We start from the raw sequence: 24158 nt of genomic DNA, 5'->3' as shown, positions 1-24158 counted from the left end.
ACGAGGCTCTTTAGTTCTTCTTCACTTTCTGCCATAAGGGTGGTGACATCTGCATATGGGAGGTTATTGATATTTCTCCCAGCAATCTTGATTCCAGCTTGTGTGTCATCCAGCCTGGCATTTCGCATGATGTACTTTGCATAGAGGTTAAATAAGCAGAGTGACAATATATAGCCTTGATGTATTCCTTTGCCAATCTGGAACCAGTCTGTTGTTCCATGTCCGATTCTAACTGTTGCTTCCTGATCTGCATAGATTTCTCAGGAGGCAGGTAAGGTCATCTGGTAATCCCATCTCTTGAAGAATTTTCCAGTTTGTTGTGATCCACACAGTCAAAGGCTTTGGCATAGTCAATAAAGCAGAAGTAGATGTTCTTCTGAAACTCTCTTGCTCTTTCGATGATCCAACAGATGTTGGCAATTTGATCTCTGGTTCCTCTGCCTTTTCTAAATCCAGCTTGAACATCTGGAAGTTCACAGTTCATGTACTGTTGACACCTGGCTTGGAGAATTTTGAGCATTACTTTGCTAGTGTGTGAGATGAGCGCAATTGCACAGTAGTTTGAACATTGTTTGGCATTGCCTTTCTTTGGAATTGGAATGAAAACTGACATTTTCCAGTCCTGTGGTCACTGCTGAGCTTTCCAAATTTGCTGACATATTGAGTGCAGCACTTTCACAGAATCATCTTTTAGGATTTGAAATAGCTCAGCTAGAATTCCATCACCTCTACTAGTTTTGTTTGTAGTGATGCTTCCTAAGGCCCACTTGACTTCACATTCCAGGATGTCTGGCTCCAGGTGAGTGATCACACCATTGTGGTTATCTGGGTCATGAAGATTTTTTCTGTATAGTTCTTCTGCGTATTCTTGCCATCTAAATATGTTTATAGACTTCCATCTAAACATGAATAAAACACATATAATCCAACACATAATCCAACTATGACTAACCTAGACAGCATATATTAAAAAGCAGAGATATTACTTTGCCAACAAAGGTCCATCTAGTCAAAGCTATGGTTTTTTCAGTGGTCATGTATGGGTGTGAGAGTTGGACTATAAAGAAAGCTGAGAGCAGAAGAATTGATGCTTTTGAACTGTGGTGTTGGAGAAGACTCTTGAGAGTCCCTTGGACTGCAAGGAGGTCAAACCAGTCAGTCCTAAAGGAAATCAGTCCTGAATATTCATTGGAAGGACTGATGGTGAAGCTGAAACTCCAATACTTTGGACACCTGATGCGAAGAGCTGACTCATTTGAAAAGAACCTGATGCTGGGAAAGATTGAGGGCAGGAGGAGAAGGGGACGACAGAGGATGAGAGGGTTGGATGGCGTCACCGACTCGACGGACACGAGTTTGAGCAAGCTTCCCAAGTTGGTGTTGGACAGGGAAGCCTGGTGTGCTGCAGTCCATGGGTCGCAGGGAGTCGGACATGACGAGCGACTGAACTGAATCCAACTAACGTAAAGAAATCAAAAAGCATAAATCTATAAGGCTAAGGGCAACAGGAGTGCACATGAGATGTCAAAAGAATCTGGAACCTGAAAGATGAGCAAATGGTAATTTACTTCACCTACCTGACTAAACCTACAGTGAGGGAACTGACCCAAAGGCAGTACAATTCAGAGTACAGAATCTCAGTCATGTTCAGGAGTTAGGAGTGCCAAGCTCCTCTAAAAGTGGGAATGCAGAATGTATCAACACAACTTGCTTGAAAGTTTTCATAAGGATAAGTTAGGGCCTGATCTCCTCCCCACCTAAAGAGAATAGGCATAACCCCTCTCCATTCCATCAGAAGAGGTGAGATTAACTCTTGAAGGGGATGAGCTAAGTAGGTTCTGAACTTCTAGAAACAAGAAATGAGGCTGAGCTGTATACTGAATATTAGGAAGTTAAATGAAAGTGTACATGATAAAGGTGAGATTTATCCAGTCTTCTTCTCTGACTCAGCTCTCAGAACAGTGGCAGACAGATTACTAGTCCTCAGATTTACCCTTCAGAAAACCATCCAAACCAAGATACATGTGAAACTCTCTTAGGTAAAAACAGAGATAATGGGAGAACTGAGGAAAGAGAAAAGAATGTATATAAGGGAAAGATGTTAGGTATGAAAGTTAAATCTTCATTTCCATAGTGGAAAATCAGTAGATCTGATACTTTTAAATATTGAAAAATAGCAATATTGGCATATTATTTGAAAGTAAGGTGGAATATACCAGAAGAATAAGCTAAGAGAATTAAAGTGAGTATACCTGAGAAACACATGTGGAATGGAGAAGGACTGGGCAACAGGTCTACTTTACATTGTAATACTGTATAATTATATGATGTTTTAAATGATATGTATTACTGTGATTAAAGACATAAACTTAAAAAAATAAAAGGTGACATACATAGGGTAGCGTTTCCAGCCTCCTGAAGTCCAATGCCCTTAAATCCTGTGAACCCACACTTTAAAAAAACAAAAAAGAAGAAACCAAGGTTCAAGGAACTAGTCAGTTGCTTGCATCAAGTAGACGGATTCAAAAAGACCAAGTTACTTTAGAATAGTATGCCACCAGGCCACACACTGTAGGCTGTTTGTTGAATTTGACACAAATTAAAACGTATTGAAAATATTTAATGGGAAAGTGGAAGAGTTTGAGCTGACAAATGTTGACATAGTTCAAGTCATTTGATATAATAACTAGGAATTGTCCTCTTGGGGCCAAAAATAATAACAGAATAGATATGACATTTCTGAAGGTTGCTTTGGAAATGGCAAGAATAGTGGTATATTCTTTAAACAAATCTTCAACTAGAGAACATATTCAAAAGAAAGTTACAGAGTGGAAAATCAAGATAGATATTACTGCAGGATTACGATATGACCTACTAGGATCATATAAATGTCTTAAAAAGAAATCAGTGGACACTGAAGTATTCTTCATATGGTTTTCTTTTTAAAAACCTCCCCCAAAAAGGTACCTTAAAACCTAATTAAAATAAATACACAATTTGTTTATTTAAAAAGGTGCTACAAACTATAGATTTTATTTCTAGGAAAGTAGAAACAATATTTTGAGTATGTGTTTTAGAGATACACACTGAAATATTTACAAATGATATGGTATGATGTCAGAGATTTGCTTCAAAATAAAATTGGGTGGATAGAGAGTAGGGGCTAAAAATTTAACAGCATTGATCATGAATTGATAATTGTTGAATACCAGGATCCATTATGTTATTCTATTGACTTTTGTAAAAATAGAAAATTTATGAAAAATAAATGTGCCATCCACGAAACTGGGAATCACTGTAAGCATATAGGCATACTTAATAGTCAAACAAGGCTAAAATGATTAGTACCTGAATTTGTTCACAACATAAATCTACTATTCTTTAACAGCTTTAGGAAACTACTAGAACAATGAAATGGAATTTGGTGTTTAACTCACAACATTTCCATGACTGATCTAATTATCTTACGTTCTCTTTAAATCTACTCTAGAGCCCCCAGTATGCTGTTATGTATCATCATTTTTTAGTAATTACTTACAGAGCCTTTTTTCTTAATAGTAAAAATGTAATAGTATATATTCAATGACATCTTAGATTTGGTGAAATATGTTAGATGGGTTGAGGAGAAAAAGGTGGCAATTAAAACATGATACACTTGTTTTCTAATGTTTTCTAATTTCGTAAATGTTAAGATGAAGAAAACAATTTGACTCTTAGAATTGATGAAACATGTATTTTTCCCCCCAAGCATTCTTTCTTACCCCAACCTTTCATCCCTACACTAAATCAATCTCAAGAATCAGGAGATCCAAAGAATATCTGCCCTTATCAAAGTTTGACAGTGGCATCCCTACCTTCTCCTACTTGTCCTCATAGCACTAATTTGAAAATACCAGTTTTGCTTGCCTCTCCTACCAAATGCCAAGCCAGATGCCTTGTTACAGAAATACTAGAAAATGAATAAATATTTCCTTTTGAGCCTTTCAGAGTACTTTGTACTCAGCAGGTCCCAGTGACTGACTAAGACGCCAACGTAAGCATGGACTTGTTTGCCTCGTACCAGTCAGGGTTTTTTATTATCAGAAGGAGTGGAAACTAGCTCTGCCTAGTTAAGCAGAAAAGGAATTTGAAGGTAACCTACAGAATCTCCATGAGGGCTGGAGAACTGGGTTTAGAGGTTACGTAGACAAAAATAATGCTTAAAATGATAACATAGAGCCAGTCTAATAAAGATACCTTTACTTCCATTATCAGGTCCAGACTCAATAGCTGGCTCCACTGACCCCTCCTCAGGACTGATCAAGAGTGTTGCCAAAAAAATACGTGCCGCTGGGGCAGAGTCTGGGTCCATGTCTCTGATGAGTCCATGTCTTATCCCACACAAGGATGCCTGGGAGAGAAAGCATCTGGCACTTTTAGCTGCTATAGTGAGAAGTGGCCTCTGTCTCATAATGTGAGACCGCCCCCTCAACATAGGAAAGGAGTTCAGACAGCAGTGTTCAAGAGTAAAGATGGGTGTCCACTCTATAAACAAATACCTTTGAAAGCCAAAGCACACTGCAGACAGAGTACACACAGAATACACTGAGTGAATACATGCCTGCCTTTCATCTTTGTCTAGTTTGTGCCATTTTATTTTAGAACCTGGACATGATCCTTTGTGGCTACTTTGTGGCTATTCAAAGAACAGATTATTTTATCTAAGAATTTCAAGTCTGATCTTAACTAGGTGAACCCACTGGTGGTCACAAAGTAGAAGCACTTAAGTGATGATTGGTTAATTATCTAAGGAATAATCTTTAGGTAGAAAAGAATGAGAAGAGATATTTACTATTAATCAAGGAAAGGATGTACAATAGTTATGCACTACATAAATGTTACTAAGTTAATTAGATGTTGGCAGATACATATATAAGTGCCTAAGAACTCAATGTAAAATGCATAATCAGATTTAAGAGGTGCTTTTAAGATCATATGAGCCAACATTCTACCCAGGCTCACAAGAGTCAGGCATTCCCTTACTACATTTCCTGACAGATGGCCCAAAATGCATCACTTTCAGTACAGTGCGTTAATAGTCTCTGTTTTTGATCTTTTTCATATGGACTCTATGAACCCAATCAAAGAAAGCATTAATTTCTTCTGTAGTGTTGGTTAATACTCAAGTGAACTAACTTTTACCACTCAGTTCAGTTCAGTCACTCAGTCGTGTCCAACTCTGGACCCCATGAACCGCAGCATGCCAGGCCTCCCTGTCCATCACCAACTCCCAGAGTCCACCCAAACCCATGTCCATTGAGTCGGTGATGCCATCCAACCATTTCATCCTCTGTCGTCCCCTTCTCCTCCTGCCCTCAATCTTTCCTAGCATTAGGGTCTTTTCAAATGAGTCAGCTCTTCGCATCAGGTGGCCAAAGTATTGGAGTTTCAGCTTCAACATCAGTCCTTCCAATGAATATTCAGGACTGATTTCCTTTAGGGTGGATTGGTTGGATCCCCTTGCAGTCCAAGGGACTCTCAAGAGTCTTCTCCAACACCACAGTGCAAAAGCATCAATTCTTCAGCGCTCAGCTTTCTTTATAGTCCAACTCTCACATCCATACATGACCACCGGAAAAACCATAGCCTTGACTAGACAGACCTTTGTTGGCAAAGTAATGTCTCTGCTTTTTAACATGCTATCTAGGTTGGTCATAACTTTCCTTACAAGGAGTAAACGTCTTTTAATTTCATGGCTGCAATCACCATCTGCAGTGATTTTGGAGCCCAGAAAAATGAAGTCAACCACTGTTTCCACTGTTTCCCCATCTGTTTGCCATGAAGTGATGGGACTGGATGCCATGATCTTAGTTTTCTGAATGTTGAGTTTTAAGCCAACTTTTTCACTCTCCTCTTTCACTTTCATCAAGAGGCTCTTTAGTTCTTCACTTTCTGCCATAAGGGTGGTGTCATCTGCATATCTGAGGTTATTGATATTTCTCCCAGCAATCTTGATTCCAGCCTGTGTTTCCTCCAGCCCAGCGTTTCTCACAATGTACTCTGCGTATAAGTTAAATAAGTTGTAAATAAATTTACAACTCAAACTGTTGTTAAAGAAGGACTTCCACTCCCTGGCCTTAGGCAACTAATTTTAGAAACTAAATGAAACCAACTCTTTCTGCACATAATTTTAGTTTCAGCTCTTGCTCTGGGCTAAGGGATATTAAGTGTAACCCTGTTTGTCATTCAAATTCACTAATTCTTAGAGCTGTGCATTATCAACAAACCTGATATGTGTATAGTCTATCTGTGTGTGTATGTGCTCAGTCACTCAGTTGCATCCAACTCTTTGCAACCCCATAGACTGTAGCCTGCGAGGCTTCTCTGTCCATGGGATTTTCCCAGCAAGAATACTGGAGTGGGTTGCCATTTCCTCCTCCAGAGGATCTTCCTGACCCAGGGATCAAGCCTACGTCTTTTCAGCATCTCCTGCATTGGCAGGGGAGTTCTTCACCATTGAGCCACCTGGGAAGTCCAAGTATATCTGAATCATTGATAAAATTGTAGAAATGTCAAGGTCAAGGGAAAAGATCTGAAGCAGACCAACAGAAACAAGCTTCTATGTGGCTTTCACACTTAGAAACATTCTTTGGTTACAGCTGATGAATCCAGCTATTAGATCTCATCCCAGATCTCATTTTTTCATTTCATCTACAAAGATTACTCAAGAGTCTAGTTGACAGATGTATTCCAGAAGTTTGGTGCACATGTAAAAATTTGACGAGTCTGGCTCTATTTTAAATATTCTAGGTTATCTACAATTTAAAAGAATAATAGAAGAAATACTTGATACAAAACATCAAAAACTATAATCCAATCCTTCTGTTTTACGTCTTGATTTTCATGTACTAGTTCACATATTGGGCTACATACAGATCATACATGAGACAGAATATGAAAATCACATTTCTATGCCATATATTTTAATTTAAGCTTTCAAAGTTTTAAGTTATGTATTTAGGTGGTCCTATGTTGGGTGAATATATATTTACAACTGTTATGATTAATGATGTGCATAATATATATTAATTAAAATAGCTTTGATAAATGTTTACCATTTTAAAGAATATATGATAAAACTTTTCAATTAAAAACAACTTTTAAGATTTTTGCTAATCCAAATGGATTCTAAGACCAAAGAAAATCTGAAATTAAAATGTAACTGTTCTACTAGAATACAGAATCTTCAGAAAATCTGGCTTTCAAATACTGAAGGGTACAGCATTTTGATTCTTCTTCTGAAGCAAAAGGAAGACATATACTTGTATAGTTAATTCATTCCAGAGACTGATTCACACTTAAAATATTTATAATGCCAAACTGTAATGTAAAAAAAAAAATAGGGAACAGAGTTTATGTTATCACTGATGACATTTGCTAAACCAAAAAGCAGCCATGGTATAAATAAGTTATTAGTTTCATCATGAATGAAAGCTTCTAAACATATGGCAGCTTTACTTATACAAAGGAAAAGGGACTGAGAGTTATATCAGCTGAAATAAGACCTTATACCACACATTCTAATTAACAAAGTCCCAATCCCAATAGTTAAAATGGAAACTACATTTAAAAGTTATGTAAAGACTTTTGAATCTGTAGTCATAAGCTTGTTTGAAACTGATTTTAAGGGGGCTTAATGAGTTCCCCTTAAACATTTACTACAATCATCTTGATTTATATCAAAAAAAAGCTAAAGATCAAACATAGCAAATTCTGAATTATTCTGATGGCATCAAAAACAATATAGATTGTATACAGACAATATAGAAATTGTCTAATTACATTGAGATTGAAGTTATTTATCCCTTATAACCCAATTAATATTTATTTTATAGACAAAGATGATTGGAGTTGACACAATATTCTCTTTTGAAATGTGTATATCTTTCATTTTTCAGCACAGAAACTGATGTTAAATAAGACTTGCTCATGGTCAGCATAAATGAACTGGAGGGCTAAAAGTTCCTGGGGTGCAAAAACATATTGTCTTAAGATTCTCTAAATTCAGGCTATTTACTGAAGACTTAGAATGTGAACTGAGCACACAATTTCAGTTAAAGCTCTTTCTGGGTGACAGTTCGCATAAGCTGTCTTTAGAGATCACGGAAGTAAGGCTTTCTTTAATAAGTCATATCACTTTAATAAGTGAAACACTGCTGAAAATAGAAACTGTAGTCTAATTGCTCTGAGATTTTGGCAACTTCAATATGTCTTTGATCACTCTTTTTCTCACATACTATCAGAATTATAAGGCAGGATATGTTTGGCAGACACTACAAAGAGGAACAACATAAATACTTGAAACAGAGTGTTTTCTGTTCTATTTTTAAGGAATAATCATTTGTTAAGAAAAACCTGAATTAACTGCTCCACTACACATTTTAGCATAGAGTAATTCTGTGATTCTAAAAACTTACTGTAATTTAAAGTTTATATTTTATATGCTTATTTACTGTAATATAAAGTAGAAATTTAACCATACATATGGATACTCAGGGCTTCCCTGGTAGCTCAGCTAGTAAAGAATCCGCCTGCAATGCAGGAGACCCCGGTTTGATTCCTGGATCAGGAAGATTCCCTGAAGAAGGGGTAGGCTATCCACTCTAGCATTCTTGGGCCTCCCTGGTGGCTCAGATGGTAAAGAATCTGCTTGCAATACAGGAGACTGGGGTTCGATCCCGGGCTTGGAAAGATCCCCTGGAGGATAACCTGGCAACCCACTGCAGTATTCTTGCCTGGAGAATCCTCACAGACAGAGGAGCCTGGCAGGCTGCAGTCCATGGGGTCCCAAATAGTTGGACATGACTGAGCTACTAAGCACAGCACAGCACTGCATGGATACTCAATCATATGAAGCTTTTCTGAAGATGGTCCCTAGAGATAACTATATCTGTTGACAGACGTGCAATCTAGAATGGCACTCTATCATCATTTGCTTGAGACTGGCAAACAGGAACCTTCAGAAAAAGAAGATTTTCTGTTCTCTCTTGGACCACAGTGGTTTGATCTTCAACTTCCTTGGAAAATTCCTATAATGATCAATAGTGAAAGTACCCACTGCATCTTCAGAGACACAAATGTAAGTGGTGTGTTTTTGGAATTAATTACGTTTGAAATATTCTGAGTAGGTATTCTCTAGTACTGCAAGCATATGGTCATTTTCACATAGTTCTATTTCTGTAAAATCTACATTTTTTTCCATTATCAGAATCTGCTTCCTTAAAGATAGCTGGACTAAATCAGAAAATGATTGCAATTTAGTATTTCTTCCTATTTGAAGCAACAGACTTGCTAAAGCCAAAACATCAAGGGCTTATCTTATTTCAAGAATTTGCGCCGAAGCAACCAAGTATTGATCAGCATCACAAATATCAAATTTAAATATCATCTTTTACATAAAAATAACAAAACTTTAAAATACTATACACCAGATTTGTTTGATGATGATTTTTTTTTTGCCCGAGGAAACCAGGAAGGCAGCAGAACTGTGAAGAAGCCCTTTAAGTATTAAGTCAAAAGGCAAATCAACTATTTTTTTTAAATGCAGAGAGATGCATTCACCCAAGTACCGTTTACCAATCCTTGGACTTGTCCCTCTTCAGCTCCCTTTTCCATTCCCATCACCAACTAGGTAATGTCCTTTAGCGTTCCCTTTTCATTTTCCCCATTCTCAGCAGGCTTCTTTGTCCTCTGACTGAGGCCGTCAACCTCTAGCTCCACTCCATTAGGTATAAAGGCATGAATTTCTTTATTCCTCGCCTCCCAGGGTAAGATCTCTCTCATTCAAGGTCAGTCCTGTCATAACTGCTCATCATTTTTGACTAGAGCCGCTAAGTAGAATTCAGTGGCTTTCCCAGGCTCCTCGAGTGGACCCTGCAAGTCTCAAATCTTATGATGTAGAGCTCTTCCTCTACCCCCACTTCCCTTACTCATCTTTGTATCTTTTGGCACCTCTCACTAAATAAAGCAAGCGGAGATGTGTTGAACGATTCACTTTTTTAAAGTATTTTTAAAAAAATTTAAATTGAAATATAATTGCTTTACAATGCTGTGTTAGTTTCTGCTGTACAACAAGGTGAATCAGAATGTGTATGCATCTCACTTTTAAGCATGAGTTATTTTCAATAGCTTGAACCAGAACTGGACTTGTCCCAGATTGTCTGTAGAAAAGCATATGATTTCTGCTCCACTTTCATTTTTCAAAACACGGTGACCCCAAAAAGAGGACTGAAACATTTCCAGTGACTATAGAGTTGCCAGATAAAATACAGGCTGCTCAGTCAAAACTGAATTTCAGATGAACAACAAATGAAACAATTTTTAGTATAAGTATACCCCCAAATTGTGCATGGGATATACTTATACTAAAAACAATTATTCATTGTTTATCTGAAATTCAAATTTAACTCATGAGCAGCTTATATTTTTATTTGCTAAATCTGACAGCTTTACCAGTGACTCTTTAAAAATTCTCACAGGACTCAAAGAATGCTTCTTTAGAGGACCTGAAGGTTTGTGTCTGAGCTCTGCAAACTTCTCAACTGGCCATATTTTATGTCTGTTAATGATATTGGGTTACTTTCTTAGCAGATCAGTAACATACTTAAGGAAATGCTGTTTCTTATATAAAATTTTTACTTATTTTGTTAATTTCATAGAATCCCCTTCTAATACCATCTATCAATAATTTCAGCACAGAGAATGCTGTACTGTTGCCCCAGACTTCTTGGAAAGCTGATATTCAGAGTTATTATCCATACTATTCCGGGATTAAGTCCTTGCATTTATGTATTAATAACTAAAATTTTTTGAAAATTTAATTTTGAAAATACAATATGAGAAATATATGTCTTTCATGTGGGGATTCCTTTTCTTCATCAAGCACAGTGAGACATACTGTCCTCACTAACAGGCTGGGGAGAAGCAGCCTGGGAGGCGGAGGTGGAGCCTGTGATGTAACTGCAGTGGGTCTTTGCTGGAAAAGTCTTCTCTAAATGAAAAATATCTGTACACCGAATTGTTCAGCTTCAATGTGCATGGTCTTACAAGAGAAGAGACTTGTCTCTTTCAGCATAATGTAAATCTTAGAGGCTTGAAATCTTGGTCAACAGAGGAATTCCTTACAAGTTGTTTAGAGACATACTAAGAGTCTCATGCATTGGAGAAGGAAATGGCAACCCACTCCAGTGTTCTTGCCTGGAGAATCCCAGGGACGGGGGAGCCTGGTAGGCTGCCGTCTATGGGGTCGCACAGAGTCGGACACGACTGAAGTGACGTAGCAGCAGCAGCAAGAGTCTCACTAAGGGAGAAAAAAGCAGGTTTCTTCAGCAAAGGAGTACCACTGTAGAGCACCAATGGTGTGTGTTACAGTGGAAGTTATAACGCAAAGTGTGAGGAAAGATGCCCTACAGCTTGTTCCAATCCTGAAAGTTCCCTACATTACTGTGTTCTTTCAGTATTCTTGACAGTGATTATGGAAGTGACGTTCATTTCTTATTCCTATGGAAGAATTTAGGAGAGAGAAATGCCTCCCAGTTGTAGAGGGATACAAATTCTGCCTTCCTCAAAATTTCAACTAGATCTCAGATTCAACTTCTACGGAGAGAATGACTAATTCTGTGCAACTACTTGGTGTCTTAAGATGATAATGAATTAAGACGTTTATTCCAACATAAGCATATTACCTGCTTTCCACCATATTGGAAGCTCCGGTTTGTCAAGCTCCAGGCTCAACACGCACACTGCAGAGATGCAGAACAACGCTTGGATATCTGCCCAAGACTGGTCTCTCCGAACGACAGACTCAAATTTACGGTACCAATCTAAAGCTCACCGGGGGGGTTAGCAGCACCTTTTTTCCTAGTTGGTATAGGAAAGGGATGAGATCTGGCAAACTGAGGCACGGGGCTTCTACCTGCCTGTGCAGAGCATAAAGGCTGACAAACATATTCATTAAACTTGATCTGAAGCAACCGAGCCTACGAGGTCGTTCCTGAAATATTTATAAGGTGTGTTACCAGACTCGCCACTTAGAGGTCGGGAGGAAACGCGGTGAATAGGAGCACCCACACTTGGGGGGCGGGGGGGCGAAAGGCACTCAGAATCGCACACCTCACCACCACACTTCACTGTTTTGCTTTTAATAGCTCTGTCAGCCGTCGCTCCCCAGTCGCCTGTTCAATTCTACCTGCTTAGGAAAGAGATGTTCTCATAAGTGAGGGGTTTCCTGGTAGTAGGAGGCACCGCGCGTCAGCCCCTCAGACAGGTCCCCGGGTTCCCGGCGCTGAGACCCTCCAGCTCTGCGGCCCGCCAACCCGAAGTCCTGCACTGCCCCTGGGGCCTCAGGTCGTGGGGCAAGGGGCCCCGAGACCCCGACGGGCCACTCGCCCGGCCCGGCCGCCCTTGTCTCCGCTCCTATTTTGATCTCTGCCGATCACGCCTCCTCAAAAGCTCTCGGCGTTGGGTCACTAGGTAATTCGCGCCCCAGCCAAGATGTAAACAGCCTCTCCTGCCGACCTGCATCCCCCGGGTGTTAATTTGGGGTGGCAAGATGGGGGGACAGATGACGGTCCTCAATGACCATGAAGCCCCTGCACCGAGGTAGTATGCACTTTTCATTCCAACACCCTCTGCCCACACCCGCAGCGTTCCTGCTGCGCCCCACACGCTGCACAGCTCGCGCGATGCCTCGCGTCCTCGCCGCCACCTCGCTCCTCTTCAAGGGCATTCGTTCCTCTCCTCTCTGCTCCTGGTGGGTCGCCCCATGATGCCGCTACTCACATGAACTCGGCGGCCGCAGAAGCTCAGCAGGTCCCGGCGTGCGGCAGTCGAGTTTCCATCTCTGCTCTCCCAAGCGCTCCGGCTGCGCGCTCCGCCTGGCGCTGGACGAGGTCGGTCCCAGCGCGAAGCCTGGACCAGGGCGGCCGCGGCTGCCGCACTAGCTGCGGACGCGGGCGGGGCGGGGACAGGGCCGGAATCTGGGTCGCTAGGAGCTGAGCAAGCTGGGATGGGCCCAGGCGGCGGGCGGCGAGCAGGCAACCGAGAGCGGCCCCGCGTAAGGCGTGCGGAGGTTTCCCTGGAAGCACAGCCCGGGAGGCCACTGAGCATGCCCAGTCGCGGGGGAGGGAGCGCGGGCGTCGGAGGGGAAGGGTTAAATCTGCAGACCTGGCTGCTTGAGCAGAAAGCAAGGAGTATAAGCTGAAAGGTGGTGAACCTCCGGAGAGGTTGTCTGTGGGGTTCCTAAAGAGTCCTGAAATAAGAAGGCAAGGTGTATTCCTCACTCCCTTGTCAGAGAATTGTTCAGAGGGCCAACTTTGTTTTTAGCTTAGCTCCAACCTTGCGATCTTACCAAGTGAGATAGCTCCAATCCAGACATTCATCCCTCACCTGCTTTCCTGAGCCTGGGGACCTCACCTGCAGGGATGCCTCGGCAGTACCTGCCTTTCCCGATTACTAGACCTGTCCGGTCAAGTTAAAGAGCCATCTCTTTGGTTTGTAACTGAGGTCGCGTCAATCCTCTCAGGTTACAAATTTGCATTTTCATCAGGTTTCAGAAGCAATACCTTAACCCTGGGGTTAATTATAATGGATGAATTATGAACAAGACCTGGAGCTGTTTGGGGAACTTTGCTTCACAGTGCAAGAGGACTTGGCTCTGAACTCACTTAACACACACACACACACACCACTCACACACACGTAGACCTTGTGCCTTTCTTTTGTATTGTGTTTCGTATTAAGGAAGAACATTTTTCTCTCTAATTAAACAGTTTCTTAAGTTAGAAGCAGCATGGAGTAGGGGAAAGACTCTGACCTTGGAGGTAGGCCTTGATTTCATTTACCACCCCAGTAGTTTACCCAGCTATTCTTCCTCTCTGTTACCTCATCTATAAAGTGGTGAGTGGTAATCTCTGTCTCTCTGGCCTGGTGTGAGGATTAAGTGACACAATGAATGCAAAGCACCTGTTACATAGTAAATGTTCACTGAATAAAATTCCTGTAGGTTCCACCTCCACCATACAGTTTTTATGAAAGCTTAGGTTAGTGATAGTCCTTAAATGGTGAACAAATTGTGTTCCTTCCTCACAATGAATGACCATTACCCCTTATCCTTCTAAGTTTTCTATTGTTGTTAGAAGCATTATCCACTATTACCTTCCCTTTATACTCTTCAGTTTCTTCATACTTTTTAAATAAAACCTCTTGGGCAGCCATATATGAGCCCTCTTTGGAAGGAAAAGCTTTTTCGGAGAGAGTCAATGTTGGCAGTTTATCCACATGACAAAAGAATTTCACTCCAAAGTCGATTTTTAAAGTAATTTAATAGTCTTCTTTTACTACTATTCCATAAAGTATACTTGCATGGGAAGAAATTTACTTTCCACTGATACTGCATACATTTTAAAATATCAGTGCTCAAAAAATAAACTTTTCAATAGCTCCCCAACATTCCATGTGTTTCATAATGCTTTGCCTTTATTTATGGTGGTCCAATCTTTCTGGAAGACTCTTCTGTTTCCATTCCACTTTACAAAGTCCTACCGATTCTTCAGATTCAAACGCCACCTTCTTTCAGAACACTTCCCCTAACTCCAAGGTAGGACTAATGCTCTGCTTCTAGAGCACCAGTGCATACTGATGTTACAACACTTATCACAGTACTTATCACAGTCTACTGCTATTATTTAAGCAATGTGAAACAATTTACTGTGCAGGCACTGTTCTGGGAAAACAATTATGAACAAGACAGACATGGTCCTTGCCCTAGTAGGGCTTAAAATCTAAGTTGAAGAAGATAGGCAATAAACACCTACAAAGTAAATAATCTCCAAGGACAGAAACCAACCATTCTTGTCTTTGTGTTCATCAAATTAATCTATAGGCCTTGATTCCTTCTCTCAAAAATATCAGTAAAAATAATAATGATAGCCCTTGGTCAACCAAACTACATAGACTTGGATCCCTGCCAATGATTTTTATTCTTTTCATTTAACTCCTTCAGCTAGCTCCTCTAGATAGGGACCTGTGAATCAAATAATGAATTGGTTTGTCATCAATTGGTTTAATCATCAAAATGATACATTGGTTTATCATCAAAAAGGGGAAGCCCAGAGAGTTTAATCCCCACACCAAATTATATCTTTTTTCTAACCTCAAAGAATGGCATCTCTCCACTGGCCAGATTCAGCCTGGACTCTCATATCTCCTACATCTCAAACATCTCTTCCAGGATCATTCACCTCCCAAATCTTCACCTTCTGACCACCTTTGACTTCTGTTTGTGTTCCTAGTTATTCTCTGTTGTGTATTAGTTGACTGTTTGATTCTACCTACTGTCTCAATATCTTAAGCTTTTCTCTGTGTTTCTCTTATGGTCTGAATGTGAGACAGACTTGGCACCACTTAGAACCAGCTTTTCCAAAGTATATTTGTATACATGTATTCCATAGCGTTTAGAGACAGCCTTGCCACATATTAATGTTTAACTCGGGGCAGGATCTCATTCATCTTTGTATTAAAGAATTTAAGAGATAACTAATATGTGATAGAGCCTCCCTAAAAGATTGTGAAATAATGAATGAATATATACAGGTTCTCAACTCTTCTCAATTTCTTAGACTATATACATCTTTTCTTATTAGTCTTCTTAATAAGCCTAGGATTGGGGACAGTTTTTCCCTTTCCTACTCTATTAATTTCCCTCCAGTCACAAATTCACAGATTTTTACCCTTAAGGGTCCACAGAGCATTGTGGAAGAAAATCCTAGCCACAATTCACTACAAATTTGTGTGTTTTAGCAAAAGCCACACTCTATGATCTATCAATCAGTATTACTATCACCTCCTCCAATTCACAGCAGCTATCCTTAAAATTTTTCTCTTTTCCACATTCTCAACCCACCATGTTTTTAAAAATGGACATCCAGCTCTCCCCACTGCATCATCACCCTAGAAATTAGCTTGTTATTGTAAGTTAGTCACTTAGTCATGTCCAACTGTTTGTGACCCCATGGACTGTAGCCCGCCAGGCTCCTCTGTTTCATGGAATTCTCCAGGCAAGAATACTGGAGTGAGCAGCCATTTCCTTCTCCAGGGGATCTTCCTGATGCAGGGATTGAACCTGGGTTTTCTTGCATTACAGACAGACTCTTTCCCATCTGAGCCACCAGGGAAGCCCAACCTTTCTTTCCTTTTCCTAATCAATCTCAGTAGAGTAGGTATTCTCTTCATTCTTGAGCTAGTCTATACCAATAAAATATCCCCATCATAAAATATCCTTTATCTTTTAACTGACTACTAGGTACTGTTTCAAGGAAAACTACTATGATACATAGCTTTGTAACAGGAAAACAAAGCATTTCTCATCAGTCAATAAACTTTGGGAAAATATGGCTAATAGACAACCTAGTAGGATGACACGTACAGAGGTTTATAGAATTTCAGGTTATAGATTTGTTGGGGCTAATATCTGTTTGGATTAATTCAGGAAGTCCTCATGGACTGCCAAACTGCCAGGGACTTATGCCGAGGTAGTTTGAAAGCAGTTGATACCAACCAGGATTCTTGGCCTTCCCCAGTCAATAGAAATTGACTAAGTGCCAGACAAGAAATTCAAGGGTGGCTTTATTGAGGCTCCTGTGACTGCAGGAAGGAGTGAAAACAAGTAATAGCTTCCCTTGCCCGCTCCCCAAAGTGGGGGTGAGCTGGTTTCTTATATGGAGTAAGGATAGCAGTGTGTCCATGGGTCAGGGAGGAGGGGTAGCTTAAGTGTTTTGTCTATTCTTTCAGTGGTGTTGAGTGTGGAGGCCATGCACAGTACCTTGCTTGTGCTCCTGACACCCGGCTTTTGCTCCCAGCTCTTCAGAAGTGGCAGTTGGGTCTTTTGATCTTTTTGTATCTGTTTGTGCCCAATTTGCCCCAACTATGCATGCATACAGTTATTTTTAGTCTCTTATAGTTTCTTTGTATTTTGTTGCTCAAGGAGATGTTTGTCCAGGTGCAAGCATTAAGCAAATGCACTGCAGCAAAGGTCCCAGGTCCCACCCTGTTTCACAGTTAATTGTTTGAATTAATTGTGTTTGGTGACATTTGCTACAGCAATGTTACATAATGTTCAGGTACTAGCCTGGAAGTTAAGCAACCTGGCCTTAACCTCTTTCAGTTTTATCTCTAAAGTGAGGATGATAATAGTAAACTAAAGAATATGTACCCTGTGTTGTTGCTGGCAGAATTAAATTCATAAATGATTTGTAAAGTGCTTAGCATAATTGTTGTCCCATAGTGGTCCATAAATGTTAGCCATGAATCCACCTGCCATATTTCCACATAAAAAGCATATTTACTAGATTACCATGAGATTCACAGAGAGTTGAAGAAACTGAAATCACCTGATGTAGTATTTAGATGCAATGAGTAGGGGAGCCATGGAGGAAGAAGTTGTGCCTCTAAAGTCTGTCTCAGCAGGGGACTGAGGAGGAAGGGAAGACCTTCCTGAGGAGGAAGAAGGGAAGAGATGCTACGCTCTGTCATCTATGTGGACTCCACATTGGTCCATTATGAGTGACGCAGGGCTTAGTCTTTTCCAGACAGGTGACTCTCTTACTGAGAATCATCCTTAGGAATTTGTTTGCATAAGCACTTCTCCACCCAAAGGTCTCTTTCTTTAGCAAGGTTAGATTGAGCAATGGGTGAGTAGAAATTTCCTGCTTGGATCATTTTGTGGGTGGAGTGGGATTCATGGCCCACTTATTTAATTTTAATGTAGCTTTGGTCTTAAGTGTTGTTACTTGAAGAATTTGTAGTAGAAGATATATGTGTTGAATGTATCCATTTCATAATGAAAGTAGAAATGAAATCTATGGGCTTAAAAACCATTATGCCGTTGCTTAACTGTTGTGTAAAATTTAAAAATTAATTTAAGACCACCCTTTTCTAATAGAATGAATTTTATAGGACTATGGAGTTCTGTGTCCTAAATGGAAGTGAGAGTTGGACCTAGAATGGCTATTAATATCTGTGTTGATGAAACTATGACTGAGATCACATGAGTTATTCATTCTGCTAGAGAATGCTTTAAACAAAATAAAGGAAGATTCATAGATATGTTGCTATGCCAGTAGCTCTCAAAACATGATCTGGAGAAGGCTTTCCAGTTGGCCTAAAGACTGGTCCAAAATGTAATTCACTTAATAGTCATTTATTAAGTGCCTCCACTCCAGTATTCTTGCTTGAAGAATTCCATGAACAGAGTTTATAATCCACGGGGTTGCAAAGAATCAGACCCGACTGAGCAACTAACACTTTACTTAGTATATATAATACACTCTCTTAGGTATTGGAGATACAAAGATGGATAAAATACCTTGAACTATGAACTCAAGGTATTGATTGTAAAGATGATAAAAGGACTTGAGAGACGAATGGATGAACAGAGTGAGAAGTTAAAAGTTTTCAATGAGTTGGAAAATATAAAAATGAACCAAACAGATGAAGCACACAATAACTAAAATGAAAAACATGCTAGAAAGAATCACCAGTAAGTTAAATGATACAGAGGAATTTATCAGTGAGCTGGATGACAGAGTAGTGAAAATTACTGAAGCTGAACAGAAAAAAGGATAAGATGAAAATAGTCGAAGAGACCTCTGAGACAATACTAAGCATAATAATATTTGCATTAGAGCAGTCCTAGAAAGAGAATAGAAAGGGGACAGAGGACATATTTGAAAATGTAAGAGCTAAAAACTTCCCTAGCCTGGAAAATGAAACAGACATTCAAGTTCAGGAAGCACAGAGAGTTCCAAATAAGATCAACACAAAGAGGACACATACTCATTAAAATGGCAATACTTAAAAATAGAGAATATTGAAAGCAAAAAGGGAAAAGCAACAAGTTATATACAAGGGAACTCCCATAAGGCTATCAGCTGACTTTTCAGCAGAAACTTTGCAGGTCAGAAGGGAGTGGCATGATATATTTAAAGTGATGAAAGGGAAAAACATGCAGCCAAGAATTCCTGGCACAGTTTTCATTCAGATTTTAAGGAGAGATAAAAAAATTCTACAGAGAAGCAAAGCTAAAAGAATTCATCACCATGAAACCACTTTTACAAGAAATGTTACAGGAATTTCTCTAGATGAAAAAGAAAAGGCCACAACCAAACGCATGAAAATTATGAAAGGAAAAACTCATTGGTAAAGGTAAATATAGCGAAGGTAGTAAATCAACCATGTACAAAGATAGAAGGAAGGCTAACAGACAAAAGTGGTAAAATCATCTAAGGCTTGGTGTGCTGTGATTCATGGGGTCGCAAAGAGTCAGACACGACTGAGCGACTGAACTGAACTGAGTGAAGGAACACACAAAGCAAAAAGATGTACAATGTGATGTCAAAAATAGTAGATACGCTGCAGGAAGTAAAAATGCAGGATTTTAAAAATGCATTTGAAATTAAGAGATCAGCACCTAGTAATAATCATGTATATATTTAAATTGGTATAAATAAACCTAATGGTAACCACAAACCAAAAATGTATAATAGATACAGATACCAAAAGAGAAAGGAATCCAAACATAACACTCAAGATAGTTATCAAGTCACAAGGTAAGAGAACAAAAGAAAAAGAAACAAAAAAGGACTACAGAAACAACTCCAAAATAATTAACAAAATGGCAGTGAGTACATACCTATCAAAGCAAAGGAAAAAGGGAAAGATATTCCCATCTGAATGCAGAGTTCCAAAGAATAGCAAGGAGAGATAAGAAAGCCTTCCTCAGCGATCAGTGCAAATAAATAGAGGAAAACAACAGATTGGGAAAGACTAGAGATCTCTCCAAGAAAATTAGAGATACCAAGGGAACATTTCATGCAAAGATGGGCTCGATAAAGGACAGAAATGGTATGGACTTAACAGAAGCAGAAGATATTAAGAAGAGGTGGCAAGAATACCCAGAAGAACTGTACAAAAAAGATCTTCACGACCCAGATAATCACGATGGTGTGATCACTCACCTAGAGCCAGACATCCTGGAATGTGAAGTCAAGTGGGCTTTAGAAAGCATCACTACGAACAAAGCTAGTGGAGGTGATGGAATTCCAGTTGAGCTATTTCAAATCCTCAAAGGTGATGCTGTGAAAGTGCTGCACTCAATATGCCAGTAAATTTGGAAAACTCAGCAGTGGCCACAGGACTGGAAAAGGTCAGTTTTCATTCCAATCCCAAAGAAAGGCAATGCCAAAGAAGGCTCAAACTACTACACAATTGTACTCATCTCACACGCTAGTAAAGTAATGCTCAAAATTCTCCAAGCCAGGCTTCAGCAATACGTGAACTGTGAACTTCCAGATGTTCAAGCTGGTTTTAGAAAAGGCAAAGGAACCAGAGATCAAATTGCCAATATCCCCTGAATCATCGAAAAAGCAAGAGAGTTCCAGAAAAACATCTATTTCTGCTTTATTGACTATGCCAAAGCCTTTGACTGTGTGGATCACAATAAACTGTGGAAAATTCTGAAAGAGATGGGAATACCAGACCATCTGACCTTTCTCTTGAGAAACCTGTATGCAGGTCAGGAAGCAACAGTTAGAACTGGACATGGAACAACAGACTGGTTCCAAACAGGAAAAGGAGTATGTCAAGGCTGTATATTGTCACCCTGCTTATTTAACTTCTATGCAGAGTACATCATGAGAAACGCTGGGCTGGAAGAAACACAAGCTGGAATCAAGATTGCTGGGAGAAATATCAATAACCTCAGATATGCAGATGACACCACCCTTATGGCAGAAAGTGAAGAAGAACTAAAGAGCCTCTTGATGAAAGTGAAAGAGGAGAGTGAAAAAGTTGGCTTAAAGCTCAACGTTCAGAAAACTAAGATCATGGCATCCGGTCCCATCACTTCATGGGAAATAGATGGGGAAACAGTGGAAACAGTGTCAGACTTTATATTTTGGGGCTCCAAAATCACTGAAGATGGTGATTGCAGCCATGAAATTAAAGGACGCTTACTCCTTGGAAGGAAGGTTATGGCCAACCTTGATAGCATATTTGAAAGCAGAGACATTACTTTGCCAACAAAGGGCCGTCTAGTCAAGGCTATGGTTTTTCCAGTGGTCATGTATGGATGTGAGAGTTGGACAGTGAAGAAAGCTGAGTGCCGCAGAATTGATGCTTTTGAACTGTGGTGCTGGAGAAGACTCTTGAGAGTCCCTTGGACTGCAAGGAGATCCAATCAATCCATCCTAAAGGAGATCAGTCCTGGGTGTTCATTGGAAGGACTGATGTTGAAGCTGAAACTCCAGTACTTTGGCCACCTCATGTGAAGAGTTGACTCATTGGAAAAGATGCTGATGCTGGGAAGGATTGAGGGTGGGAGGAGAAGGGGAAGACAGAGGATGAGATGGTTGGATGGCATCACTGACTCGATGGACATGGATTTGTGTAGACTCCGGGAGTTGGTGATGGACAGGGAGGCCTGGCGTGCTGCGATTCATGGGGTCGCAAAGAGTCAGACATGACTGAGAGACTGGACTGTACTGAACTGAACTGACATACCTATCAAAAATTATTTTAAGTGTACATGGACAAAATGCTCTAATCAAAAGACATAGAGTGGATGAATGGATACAAAAACAAGACTCATGTATTTACTGCCTACAAGGGACTCACTTCAGATCTAAAGACATACATAGACTAAAAGGGAAGGGATGAAAAAAGACACTCCAGGCAAATGGAAATTTTTTAAAAATCTGAACTAGTAATAGTTATGCCAGATAAAATAGACTTGAAAACAAGGACTATAACAAGAAACAAAGAAAGATAATACATAATGTTTGAGAGATCAATCCAACACAAAAATATAACAATTGTAAATACATAGCACCCAACATAAGAACACCTAAACACATAAAGCAAATACTTACAGACATAAAGGAGAAATTGACAGTAACAAAATAATAGTATGAGACTTTAATATCCTACTTACATCAATGGATGGATCATCCAGAAAAACAAATCAATATGAAAACACTGACATTAAAAGACACATTAGACAAAATGGACATGATAGATATGTGTGGAACATTTTATCAAAAAGCAGCAGAATACAAATTCTTTTCAAGTACACATGGGATATTCTCCAACATAGATCACGTGCTAGGTCAAAAGCAAGTCTCAATAAAATTTAAGAAAACTGAAACAATATCAAGCATCTTTTCCAACCACAATGCTGTGAGACTAGAAATCAGCTACAAGGAAAAAAATACTGCAAAAAGTAACCACAAACATATGTGAACATTCACACACACAAACACACACACAATTGGGATTTTTATTCAGGTTTGTTTCCAATACAGAATTAAATCTCTACTAAGCCTCTTTCTCCTCTCATTCTCAATCACCCAGTCAGACTCCTTTGTGCTTGGCATTTGTTTAAGATGTCATTCCAGTATGACAAAGTAGGCTCAAAACATCTATGAGTCTTGGTTCTCAGGTACAAGAAAATTTAATTGATCTCTGAAAGATGGTTGATCCTGCAGAAATCTAAGAATAAGAAATGAGTGTTAGACAACAAGATAATAGTTCAAATATACTGACACTGTGTATGATGCTCCTACTTGGAAATTTTAATGGGCTCATCTTACAAAGGCTTTTACAGATGGGCAGCCTCAGGCAGGGACATTGACATTTAATCAGTGGCAACTTCCTTACCAGAATATATTTTTAAGGGACAAATTTACATTTTTAAAACAGTTTTGAAAAACAGTCAAGTTTAGCAGAAAGGAGAAAATTTAGGCTTCTATGGTCCAGGAAAATCAGACTCTGAATCAGATTTGTTATGTAATTTTTTGCTAGAAATTTATCTTACTTAGGTTGAGGTGAAACCTTTGGTGAAACTCCAGAAGGACAAGTTGTCTGTTTTGATCCCAAGATAAACTTTGAGGGCAATTCACTATATCTACAAAAAGATGTGTTTGCCATGGACAACAAATAAAAAATACATCTACTAATAAGTTATCAGATGTGACCTAAAATACATAAAACTAAATGGGAATACCATGTGCTTTGTCAATGGTGCTGGGCTAGACATTGCTCCATATGACATCAGTTCTCTTCATGGTCAAAGCCCAGCCAAATTCTTGGATCTCAGTGTTAAGGAAGCTCAAGTGTATTAAATATTTTAATTGCTTATTGCTGATCCTAAGGTGAATAGTGAAATTTGCTAATACTACTGATGATACCATCAAAGACTGCTGAAACCTAGAACTCATATCTCTGGTGATCAGGCTTGAAGGAATCAAGGTCCAAGAGTCTCAGAGCATATTCAACAGCATCCAACTCCCTGTTACTTCTGGCATTAACTTGGAAGATGCAGTCAGGAAATCTGTGGCCAGCATGACAAAGAAGTGGTTCCTCTGTTTCTAATCTATTATGGACGGAAGTCTCTATTCTTAGAAAAAGAGACAGTTTCCATCACTAGGAAAAAAAATAGTGACCATTGGAAGTAGTGGGGGGAAATGAGTGAGGGTCAGAAATTATAAACAAGAATTTTATATCTGTACTTTTTTCAGGACTAGGTATCTAAGTAGCTTAAATAATTCTGATCTCACATTCAATTTTCATTAAATAATGGCCTATCTTGTGTTATATTCTTTATCATGGTAAATCTGCCAGCGAATGGCCTTTTGTTGATTTTTGGGAGCAATCTATATGGTCAATGTGGATAGAGTGAAAAATTCAACCCAGGACCTAGTTTATTTAAGAGAATTCTGCAGGACATATAGTCCAGAGTTTAAAAAAAGGTGAAAGAAAAAAATCTCAAGCATAATTACACTTAAAACTGATGGTTTGAAAAGATACAACTGAAATATAGCTGTAACAGAAGTTATAACAAATAGCTATTACACAACATAATAACAAATTTCTTATTCTAACACATATTGTGAATTAATTGTTCTTCCAAAAATATTTTTGTACTGTTTACCCCACATATGTATTGTACATTTGCTTCATCTTCTATATTCTATTATCTTACAATCAACATGAAACCTGAAGGCTTATTTGCATCTGTGAAACAGAATTTTTATATTTCAAAGTTGAATAATTTTGATTCTTTGAAA

At 39.3% G+C, this 24158-nt stretch overlaps 1 protein-coding gene and 2 pseudogenes across 11 annotated transcripts in view; 2 read left to right on the top strand and 1 right to left on the bottom strand.

Moving 5' to 3' along the window:
• ELMOD1 (ELMO domain containing 1) overlaps positions 1 to 24158 on the bottom strand; it is a 136074-nt gene that overhangs the window by 65459 nt on the left and 46457 nt on the right. For 4 of the 11 annotated variants that reach the window (XM_081545876.1, XM_081545872.1, XM_081545877.1 and 1 more), the window contains exon 1: positions 12820 to 13281. The exons of 1 other annotated variant lie outside the window; for it this stretch is intronic. The gene's annotated coding sequence lies outside the window, so the exon portion shown is untranslated. Of the gene's footprint in view, positions 1 to 12819; positions 13341 to 16858; positions 16902 to 24158 lie in introns of those variants that run through there. 6 more of the 11 variants (XM_081545879.1, XM_081545874.1, XM_081545868.1 and 3 more) reach the window with 5 other exon arrangements.
• LOC145525232 (rRNA N(6)-adenosine-methyltransferase METTL5 pseudogene) lies at positions 2426 to 2946 on the top strand (annotated as a pseudogene).
• Positions 18435 to 23463, top strand: LOC145525231 (succinate--CoA ligase [GDP-forming] subunit beta, mitochondrial pseudogene; annotated as a pseudogene).

Source organism: Giraffa tippelskirchi, chromosome 11 (genome assembly GCF_054371585.1).
Source record: "Giraffa tippelskirchi isolate mGirTip1 chromosome 11, T2T-mGirTip1v1.2.pri, whole genome shotgun sequence".
Lineage (NCBI taxonomy): Eukaryota > Metazoa > Chordata > Mammalia > Artiodactyla > Giraffidae > Giraffa > Giraffa tippelskirchi.
Note: the sequence above shows the minus strand (reverse complement) of the source record. Positions and strands in the feature narration are given on the sequence as shown.